Genomic DNA, 12,320 nt, shown 5'->3' with positions numbered 1-12,320 from the left:
GAAGAGTATGCCCTTACAAGTTTTATGAACTGTGATTCGAAATATATCATTTACCTTTTGTCATGTGGCTGTAAGCAAAGATACGTGGGACGAACTACGAGGAGTGTTAAAGTTCATTTTTTGGAACACCGTCGTAATATTATCAATAAAATCCATACACATAGTGTCTCGAGACACTTTAGAGACAGCCATAATGGTGATCCCAGTTCTCTATGTATATTAGCAGTTGAACATATCGAAATTACGAAGAGAGGAGGGGATCGGTATAAAAATCTATGTAAACAGGAATTATACTGGATGTTTAAATTGAATACCATTTACCCATTGGGGTTAAATGAAGCAGTAGAACTTAATACAATCTTATAATGAGTGATGTTTCAGCTTCCCCATCATATATACCCCTCCGACCTGCTTCCTCTCCTTCCCCTCCAAATCCCCCCCCCCCCTTTTTTTTCCTCTTCTTCTTTCTTTTTTTCCCTGAGTATTACGGCATGAATAACATATGATTATACAGATTACCAACTAAAATACTGTTTGCTCTCTTCTCAATAGGGATATGAATTAACATTCTTTTATTTGCTTGGAATAGTAAAAATCTGATTCTAGACCTTGGACTATATGCTAATAAGTTCATCCTTTCATACTTTCCTACTGTGTTTTATTGTACATATATCATATTTATGCTTGCAGTGATATTATTGAACTGGTACTATTGTCTGTTTTTAATTCCCTGTCGACGTGCACTACCGTGCGTTGCCATGGTGACGTCTTGGCGTGCTGAAACATACGGACGCGCTGCCAATCTGTGATTGTATAACCATCGGCACTTAATATCTCCATGGCAACGCACGTCGTTGCACGTTGGTCAGTAGGGGTAGATTCAGTGACGCACTGCGTTACTACACGCGTGCGCAGATGGGCCCACGGGATGTACGTAGGCATAGACGTGACTATGTGATGCGGTATCCTCGTACCCGGCCGCGTCACTAGTCACGCGTGTCCGGATGTGACGTCCGGACACGACGCGGCGGGACACATCCGGTTTTGAACAGCTGTCTCTATAGTAATTAGACAGTTCCCATGCTCATTGAAGTAGGCTTTAAAACATGGTCTAAGCCCGCCCCACTATTCTTTAAAATTATACTTTTATTCTTGAGATCCATTCCTGGTTTTGAGTTTGATATATTTATATACAAATACTACTGGTCATGTGACCGGAAAATTACAAGCTGCTTATTAAGATATAGTATGATTTTTAAATGTTATTTATGTATCTAAAACTCTTATATTTATAAGATTTAATATCTGATTGTGGGGCAGATTTATTAAACCTGGTGAAGTGATAAATTGCACGGTGATAAAGTACCAGCCAATCAGCTCCTAACTACCATGTTACAGGCTGGGTTTGAAAAATGACAGTTAGGAGCTGACTGGCTGGTGCTTTATCACCTTCCACTTTATCACATCACCAGGCTTAATAAATCTGCCCCTGAGTCTGTCATTATTTGGTCATTTAAATGAGTTTCAGAAGGTCATGTGACATCACATATGCAAATGAGCAACCATATTGAAAGGTGTATATAAACCCCTCACAGCAGGGTCAGGAGTACCTTGAAAAAGTTGCGTGAACGCAACGAAACGCGTCGGTGAGACCCGCTGCTGTTTGTTCACTCCCACTGAGCGATTGGAAGACTGTTACCTGAACCAAGTCCCACTCTGCTACCAAGCATAGAACCCATTGGATGGAGGACTGTCTTAACTGACAACCAACACAAGCTGCCACCTAACAAGGAACTGCCTTTGCGGACGCTGTTTTCGCTTAAATACCTTGCCAATATCGGTGGTAAATATATTTCTTCGAACTGTGTTGTAATACCCTCCTATGGAACTGCTTTGGGACTAATCATAATGGAACAGGTTTTTTGAATCTTCCTATATCTAATACCATTATACCTAGTGGGAGTTACGCTCTTCTACAATTACAGGAAATTATTCTTTTTATCAAGTGCACAATATGTTGTATATTAACTTTTGCTCCTTTTAATTAAATTGTGTTGTTTTTATGACCTTCTATTCTCATTTATGACCATTAGCGCTACCTTGTTGTTTTCTTGTGCTTATAGGAGCCCTAAGTTGGGTACATTGCGATCCACTATCGACAGTGTATCTTTGTACTGGCCAGTGTGGGCGAGAGCGAGTGAAAGGCGCTCCGAGAAACTTTCACCGTCTGCTTGCATTGTGTATTTTGGTGTTTGTGGGAATTTTTAGTTATTAAAAAGACCCACAAATATGGGAGCCAGTTGCTCAAGCGAGAGACGTTTAGCCAGGGTTCAGGCACAAGATAAGAACTAGCTGTTCAAAGTGAACTAGGTGTTCAAAGTTATTATGTGTGAGAAATATGGCTCACACACGGAGGCTTTTTGCAATGTATGGGTATGTATGACTGCTAATGATAGGGCATCATTCCCTAGGATGGGCAGCTTTGAACCAGAGGTACTGCAGAATGTAGGTAAAAGAATATGCCTGATCAAATCTAGAAAACAAAGGGTCAGACATACAAATTGTTTAAACCTGTGGCAGCAAGAGGGGTTGGTGAGTTTGATCCAAAGATATTGCAGGTGCTGTGTCTAACCAAAGTAATATAAGACAAGAATGGAAATATAAGAACTGTTTGAACTTGTAGCAACAATAAACAAGTAGGAAGAAAAAGAGAAAGCAAGTACACTGCCATATGTAGATGTGGAAGCAGTTACGGCCAGCATACAAACTATAGAAAATAATAAAAATATGAAAAATATGACTGTAACCTATATATGTACTAATGAATGTTGAAGTTTTATTTAGGAGGAGAAGGAGACCTGATTGGTTTCCGCCATTTCTCATGCACTCGGAGGAGTATCCAACCGGTAAAAGAAGAGCAGTAGCCTGCAGGGGAAGTGGCTGAGACCAGTGGAACTGGTAAGTATGATATCATTCATGTACATATATAGTAAAACCCAAAAATAAAATAAAAATCAAGAAAGTAACATCAGAAATGGAGAAAAACCTGTCCGCACATTAGTATTTGCCGGTAGGAAAGCGGACAGAGACAGGGTAACCCCCGGGTATTTCTTTTAGTTACCATATAAGAAGTATTCATTCCTAATAATGCCCCTAGTCAAGATGAGCTTGGAAATGTTTGTTGGACCATGTACAGACCCTTAATACGGGATGAGAAGGAATACTTTGCATGACCTAGAAGCTTGTTAAAAAAAATTTTTTTTGGCTTTTGCAGTAATAGAGAACTCTCCATCTGGATAAGATTACTTGTAAACACTAATTCGGCAAATGGGAGGTGGCTGTCTCTGTGCTAATGGACGGGCTCAATAAGGCATTGAGGGTCAGGGTGCACACTTCTTTGCCAAATTGGAAAGGGGTCACAGTAGCTAATCTTAGAGAGTGCGCTATTGAACATCACAAGAATATTGCTAGGCGCAGAGAACAACAGGTGGAGAGGTTGAGGACGGTAAGTATACAGGCACATACAGGAAAGACCCATCAGTCCAAACCCCAGATCCCTAATGGTAAGTCAAGGTCAATAATATGTTACACTTGTAGGAAGGAAGGGCATTTTGCCAGAGATTGTAGGAGTAGTAGGACGCATAGTCAATATAGACCCCCTAGACAGAAAACACAAGCCACATTATTAAACACATAGATGGGACCAAGGGACATATAGTAAGGAATCACAAGCCATAAAGAAAACACAGATTCGGCTAATGGGAAGAACAAAATAAATGCAACATTACCCTTTGACAAAACTTGCTGGGGTTAAGATGGGGCCTCTAAACTTTTGATTCTTTTTCCTAGCAGAAATGGCCCCTAATTAACTTAACAGGAGCTTTGTTAGATATGATATACATATAATGTGCTCCCGCTCAGGAAGTACAAAGTATGTTAGACACCCACGAAGACTAATGTTACATTTCACTGTTCTAGATGCATGTCCATCACAGGTAGAGGAAATTATCTCACAGATACCAGGTTCCCTATGAGCTTAGGATGGACAGGACACTGGATTGATGGCTGGGATAGTCCCAATAGCGATACAACAAATACAGAATTTTTTTAAGGGGAGTAGACCAAGTAGAGAATCACTTCCCTGTAGTGCCCAATCCAGTTGTCAAATTTTAATAAAATCTTCTCCACCTCTACAAACTTATCTGTCACCAACCTCTATTCTGTTTCTCCACAGTTTCCTCTTAATCTTTTGCGTTCACACAGGGTGGTACAATACATGGACCCGATTACAGTTCAAACACTACATGCCTAATTGGTCCTTCAGAGTTCTGCCCGAACCCAGTATATCTCACCAGCACGATAACACCAGTATTACTGCAGTGTGCCTTGTCATGCACAAAGGGAGTAGGAAGGATGAGAATACTGGTGAAGGGAAATTTTGTATAGACACTGATATGCCTGTTGGTGAATGGCAAACCTGATATTTTTCTTTTTCATTTTCTCCTTCTTTCTCTCCTCTAGATATGTTTTGTTTTTTTTTTTTAGTTATGCTCATGGTGCTCTACATTGCAAGCACACAACAGTTAAAGATACAAAATGTGTGTTCCCTACAGGAAGAGGTAGTCTGGAAGGTGAAGGGGTATGGTCAGGAGTCCTCAGAACTCTGGACAGGTGGACACGGTAAGCCAGTGGCCCCCAGAGCATATCTCCCAAGCCTAGCTGAGGCGGCATATGGTCTGACTCACCTATGGTAAGGAAGGTTTGTGCAAGCTGGTAAGAGTCTACTGGAGTTCACCAGGGTTTTCTTCTCATGCAGGTGAGAAAGCAATGACCTGTCTTGCTTGAGGAAGAATATTGGTAAGGCAATACCAACAGAGCCATCCCATATCCCTCCTGCAGATGGACCTTTTCAGGTAATACAAATCGACTTTGTACAGTTAACACCCTTTAGGAATTATTGTTATGTATTGGTGTGCACTGATGTTTTCTCAAACTGGGTAGAGGCATTTCCTGCCGCCACGGATGCTGCTGTGGTTACCGCAAAGAAAAATTGCGCAGAAATTTGTGTGTAGATAATGGTACCCCTAGAAGTAGGAGCAAAGCTTGAAATTGGACTATTGTGATCATAGATACTGCCACTAGTATTATGTAGCATCGGAACCACTCCCAGATCTCCACTTAACGAATCACCCTCTTCGAAATTTTTGTTTTGGTTTTTGTGTCTTTTTGTTGTTTTTGGAAGACAACCTCATGTCATGATTGATCCGCACAATGATCAGAAATACACCAATGAGGTGACAGTACAGTACCTTATTGAGATGAGCCAGCATTTGAGAACTTGACAAAAGAACTTGAAACTGTTGATTCCTGGTATACCAAATACTAACTGTCTTGATTGTGAACCAAGAGACTGTGTGATTGTTCTTACGCTCAGGTTGCCTAGTAGACAGGTGGGAAGGACCGTACCAAGTTTTGTTGACAGCACTATCCCAGTGAAAGTAGCCGAGAGAGAGACTTGGGTCCACGATCCCCATTGCAGGAAAGTCGGTAGTCCGGAAGGAACTCGTAAATGGAGTGAGATCGCAAAAGTATCACCAGAGAGTCTGTTCCGTGAAGACTGAGAGACGGCACTGTTGAACACTACCTAAGCACACTAAAGTATTACAGAAAGACCAGTCATTGTAATTGATTTGCTATGAACAAGAGTTGTTTTGTTCTATTTCTCTTTTCTCTCTTTCCCGCTGACAAACATTTTTTTTTTTTCAGGACATTCAATTTTTGCAAGGTTTTTCATGAGGAGTCGAGTGTGGGACTGGAACTGGTTCTGGAGGAAGGAGTGATTTCCTTATAGGATCCCAGGATTAGCCGATCAGTTTGTTAAAGCCAGAGTAAAATCAAAGGTCTAGTAGTTCCGGAGTTCGGAGGTTACGTGATAGGCTATTGTCTGAGGAATACTGTATTTTGTAGTTATTGTGACCCCATATTTGAAGATGAGAGCATCCAGAGATGTCAGTCTAGCAATAAGGTGACAGACATCCCTTGAGTGATTACCACTCACTAGTGGGTAAAGGTCTTAAACCAAACGGAATGTTGGCTGTGCTCACAGGTACCTCTAAGACGAAAAGATGAAGGATTAGTGCCATATTTGTTTTAGAGTTAGCTGAGGTACTTGAATTACACGGAAGGGGGAGGGGACCAGTGGACAAAGAATATAATATAACTAGACCCCCTAGCCTTAAGATCCACCAGTACCATAAATAAATCCTTGGTATGTTTAAATCTCACCAATTTCAGGAAATTGGGAGGTAATCAGGAACAATCAGACAATGGCTATTCACACATTGCAGATAGAGCTCATTAATATATGTGGAAGAAAGGTTTTTGAGTGGCTCTCCCCGAACTCCAAAGGTTTATGTTATTTAGGAAGGACACTACTTATAACCCTTGTTCAATGATTAAACAGACCTAGCATACGTTCCAGAAATGGAAACAATGTTCAGAAAATTATAGGAATATGTAAATCATGAAAATTTTATATGTCACTTTCACGATTTGTTTGTGTTTTCTTCATCTACTCAGCAGAATCTCAATCGAATCCGAACATCAGTGTTCCCCAAATAAAGTCAAGTGTCTGATTTGCGAAATTAATACATACGTGTGTCTAGGTCACCGATTATTGTATAAATATTTTTTTCTTATGTTAATAATTGATGGCAGTTATTGTTTACTGCCAAAGGGTGGACTGTCAAAGTTAAAAATATTACATAGAGAGAACATACAGACTCCACACATGTGAGTCACTATGCTTGCACATACGTGCAGCGAGCACAGCAATATATGGTAACATACGCATTTACACAGACATGCCACAGAGATAGATTCGACACATATTTCATACAGCACATAATTATACCATATCAAGTGCCAGACATCATAATGTTTTAAATGTATTTTAATGTGTATATCAATTTGATGCCTGTTATTAAGTTGTAGCTCATTGCAACAAGTAGATATGATTAAATGTATGAAAGCTAAAGTCACTCTTATTAGAAAAATGGATTTCCTGGAAGACAGCATGATTGTAGCCTGACCAGTGGCTATCTCCTGTAAGTACACCATCAGGGCTGGACCTTGTTAGCATATGAACAGACCAGTGACTCATCATGAATGAGAAAGTTCCCTCCCCTAGACTAGTCTGTGCACTCCCCCAAAACTACACATGGTATTGCTGATGAGACACACAGAAGTCTCTGTGCTTTTTCCCCTGGGTCCTGAGCGAGATGGAGTGTTAGTAATATTTTGCTTCTGTTAGCTGGAGTTGAGAGCTAAAGACGGAGGAACTGGAGCGTAGAAAGTATTGAGCAAAATATGGTAATTGTATCGCTGTAACTGTGGCTGTATTTTGAATTAGATTGTAATAACTGCTTAGTGTATAAATTGTAACCATGTAACTATATATATATATATATATATATACTGTACATGTGATATATTATATACATATACTTTTAATATCAAATATATACATCAATGAGCTTTGGAACTCAGACAATGTGTGCGTGTGATGTTTTCTCTTAAGGGATGTAGTGTTTTGCGATGTACAGCGCACTTTTATCGTATATGGTAATAAGATGCGCCTGGCGTCCGCAGTATATATTAGAGAAGGCCTTTTAAATATTTGTTAGAAAGCAATTTGGCATTTACATACCCCCATTTTCGGGGGGGTTTACCGCATTTTTCCTTTAGTACATCCCACCCATACAGTGAAGATTGATCAGTGGCCTAAAGAAACCTTTATGTGCTTCACATTCCCCTGTTACAAGTAGGCATACATGTAAGGACCTGTTATTGTATCTGCTTATCACCATTTCGGGTGTCTGCTCAAACGGAGGTGGTTTCTGGAAATCTGTCAGGACTATTTGCACTACCATCTGTTTTTTCATACACCAGGAGGAACTTCATTTGTTTTACAGTATCACACTATGTTTTATTTTGTTTTTATGCTGGCTTAAATATCATCTGACTCCATTATGAGGACTATTGGAACTTTTGGACATTTGGAGCGCAAAGTGAGATTGTACTTTTTTTGTTTTGCATTCTATTGTCAAATAGGTTGGTGACCTATTTAGAACCATTTGTTGCTGCTCCTTAGTGCAGCACCATAGAAGGATTTTTTTCTTGTAATTTGTGTGTACATGGGCAGACTAGATAGGCTAAGTGGTTCAAATTCTATGGTTATTCAAAGGTTGAAAATTAAGAATATTTGCAGAGAGTGTGATTATAAGTTACAAGGGGTTGACTTTTTTTTGGTTAAATGTATTTAATGGGCGGGATTTAATTCTTTGCACCCCTTTCCACACCCGTTCTGTTTCTGCCCTCAGGGGCGTGGTATCATTATTTCAGCTCGCTACCCCCGGAGTAGGGAGGCACACAACCCTTTATACAGCTACACCTGATAACTATGGGCGCAATATGCGCGATAACGGAGATCATTTTAGAAAGGAAATTGGGCGTGATATGTCATTTGAATCCCACCCATTGAATTTTCACAATAAAATAGAAGGAAAAACAGACATTTGTGCAGTCATAAGGAAAGATCATGGTATACAGCCAAACAGAATGACAGGTAAAAATAAGTAAATAGAGGCGTCCAATAACAAATATATTAGAATCCGAAAGATCACAATATTCCATTACCCATTGAATCCCAAAACAATCAGGACAAGAATCAATTCAATAAGGAAAACAGGGTAAAAGCAGAATGAAAAGTAATGGCTAGTAGAGGCAATTAGTGGACGGCTAATAATCAGGCTGTTATCAAACAATATAACATATATGCACAGATGTCACAAGAACAAATAACAACAAAAGATAGAGAGAGAATGAAAGGAAAGAAAAAGAAAGAGACAAAACCAGAGAGGGAAGGGAAGGAGGGGCATAGGGTCACGGAGGCTGAGTCATAAAATACACAGATAACATACGAAACAGGCATAGGATAAATAATGTAACATGACCGATGAAATATGGGTGGAGATAGAGACTAAATGTGTAATCATCTACCGTCAAGGCTCATTGGCAATTCGACGTAGCAGGGACCATTTTGCTGATGGGAGGAGTCTAATAACTATAAAAGGGCCCCATTTTTTATAAAAGTGAATAACATTACATTCAACATTCGGCAGGGTGGACTGACGATCTAAATATAGAGTGTGAATAAGGCGAGAACGTAAGGTATCAAGTCTAGGAGTGGTCTTAATAATCCAATTATTAAGAATCATCTTTTTCCCCAGCGTCAGAATAACATACAGTAAAGGGATAAGGTGTCTCTTTTGTGACGGAATGCCCCAATCTGAAAAGTGCAGACTAAGCATTGCATTACAATCTAGTTTCAGTCTGAGGTGGAACGTTGAGTTAATAAACCATAAAACCTTAAACCAGAATTTCCGTATTTTGGGGCAACTCCAGAAACAGTGGAAAAATAAAGCAGTGGAAATCCCACACTTGGGGCATTTACCAGATTCAGAAGGGACCATATGCTTCCTCTGACCAGGTGCAATATAGGCTCTGTGCGTAAATTTAACATGAGTCTCCTGTAGTTGTGGAGCACTTTGAGGATGTCAGTAAAACTATTCGTCAGTTCCTTATAATGCAGTGGAGTGAAGTAATCAGTTTCCCAACTCCTGACAGTCTGGGACCGGAGCTTTGTTTCGAACCCAGTTAAAGTTAGAGATGAGCGAGTTCAGTTCCCTGAGAACCGAACCCCCTTCCCCCCGAACTTCACTACCAAAGTCCGACTCAGGTTTTCCGCCTGACTCGGAAACCAGAACGAGACAAAATGTCATCATCCCGCAGTCGGATTCTCACGGGGTTTGGATTCCATATAAGGAGCCGCGCGTCGCCGCCATTTTCAATCCGGCTGCTGCTGTATAAGTCCAGTCCAGTGGTGCTGTGTTGTGCTCCATCAGTCCAGTGGTGGTGTCTTGTGCTGCATCAGTCCAGTCACAGTGGTGGTGTCCTCTGCTGCCATATGTCCAGTGTTGCTGTATAAGTCCAGTCCAGTGGTGCTGTGTTATGCTGCATCAGTTCAGTGGTGGTGTATTGTGCTGCATCAGTCCAGTCACAGTGGTGGTGTCCTCTGCTGCCATATTTCCAGTGCTTCTGTATAAGTCCAGTCCATTGCAGTGGTGCTGTGTTATCCTGCATTAGTCCAGTGGTGGTGTCCCTATGCTGCTGTATATGTCCAGTGATACTGCCATATATGTCCAGCGGTACTGCCGTATAAATCCAGTGATACTGCCATATATGTCCAGTGGTACTGCTATATAATTCCAGTGGTACTGGCATATAAATCCAGTCCAGTGATACTGCCATATATTTCCAGTGATACTGCCGTATATGTCCAGTGATACTGTCGTATATGTCCAGCGGACTGCTGTATAAATCCAGTGATGCTGCCGTATATGTCCAGTGGTACTGCCATATAATTCCAGTGGTACTGGCGTATAAATCCAGTCCAGTGATACTGCCGTATATGTCCAGTGATACTGCCGTATATGTCCAGTGATACTGCCGTATAATTCCTGTGGTACTGCCGTATAAATCCAGTCCAGTGATACTGACGTATATGTCCAGTAGTACTGCCGTATCATTCGAGTGGTACTGACGTATAATTCCAGTGATACTGCCGTATAATTCCAGCGGTACTGTCGTATAAATCCAGTCCAGTCATACTGGCATATATGTCCAATGGTACTGCCATATAATTCCAGGGATACTGCCATATATGTCCAGTGGTCATGCCATATAAATGTTAGGTTCCTGGTGCTCAGAACAAGGGAGATGTTGCGTAGTGAGTCCTGAGCACCAGAACGTGACGCTGAAACGAGGTGTGGTGTGGAAATAGACCCTAGCACCCTACCTCCATTGTTTCACCCGTGTGGTCCGTTCACGCCTGAGTGACTATGGTTTCTTGGGCCCACGGCAGCCGCGTTTGAAGGGCGGATTAGGTCTGCCCAACTCTGATGCCCCCAGGTCTTAGATTGAGACAAGGCGTGAACCGAGACAGGATAATAACAAGGGGACCTCTAGCTAAAACAAACAGAAGGCTAGGGGCTACTAACAACCCTAAAACTAAATATATGTGCGGCACGCCGCCAAAGGAAAAGAACAACAAAGGAAATGCTGTCCACTCGCCGACACAATACCGTTGTGTACCGGCGGTGACAGCACAAAAAGAACCCTCTGCAAAACACCAGAAACAAATTATAACCAAAGAATACTGCGGCCTGAGCTGACGGACGCGGCAAAGCCGCTACTCACTGAACCAGTACAAATACTGGCAAACGGACAGGAACCCCCAATGTAGCCGACACAGACTCTCAGAACTGGAGGACAGGCAGAATCCCAAACGACAGACCGGTGGACACCAAGAAGCCAGATATTCGACCAGGCACAGACAAAGCCACAGGACTCCTGGACAGGAACGCTTCACGGCAGGACACAGGATCAGACACTGGAATCGACACTGGAATCAACACAGGAACCGACACTCAAAGCAGCTTAGACAGACACTGCTAGACAGGAGCTCAGGAACTGGCAGGGACTAGCTCAGAACTCAAGAACTCTGGAACCCAGGAAACCTGGAAATCTGGAAATATCACCAGCGTCTGTGAATTGCACTGAGCCAGCATATAACAGAGAGTCTTAATTAATTATGTTGTGCAGCTGCCCTGCTGCACAACTGAGAGGTGCAATCAACAGACAGGTGAGGCTGAACACATGGGAACAAGCTGCAATCACACAGACTCACCACTGGCAGCAAACAAGAATCTTCTTAAACCAGAGCAACGGGAAATCCTGGCCTGCAAGACTACTTATAAACATAAAATAGGAATGAACCACTACCTGTGGTTCATAACAGTACCCTCTCTTTAAGGGTGGGCTCCGAACACCCCATGACACCCAGGGGGAACAGAAACAGAAGTATAACATAAAATACATAACCAAAAATGCAAAACAGGAATGAGCCAAAGCCGTGGCTCATAACATTACCCCCCCCCCCTTGAGGAGGGGTCAAAGGACCCCAAAATTCTGACTTTCCAAAACAAGGGATACAAAAAAAAACTGACACACTGGTCTAACAGAAACAAGCTGTGACAACAACTTGTAACGGTGCCCCCCCCCTTGACGGTGGCCACTGGACACAAGACAAGGAAAGAAAGGGGGGGGAAATCTTCTTTTTTTTAATTTCTTTTTTTAATAAGGCAAGAGTCAATCATTTCTTATTATTATTATTTTTACAAAGTTCTTGAGGTCTGACC

Source organism: Pseudophryne corroboree, chromosome 2 (assembly GCF_028390025.1).
Source record: "Pseudophryne corroboree isolate aPseCor3 chromosome 2, aPseCor3.hap2, whole genome shotgun sequence".
NCBI lineage: Eukaryota > Metazoa > Chordata > Amphibia > Anura > Myobatrachidae > Pseudophryne > Pseudophryne corroboree.
This window is presented reverse-complemented; position numbering follows the sequence as displayed.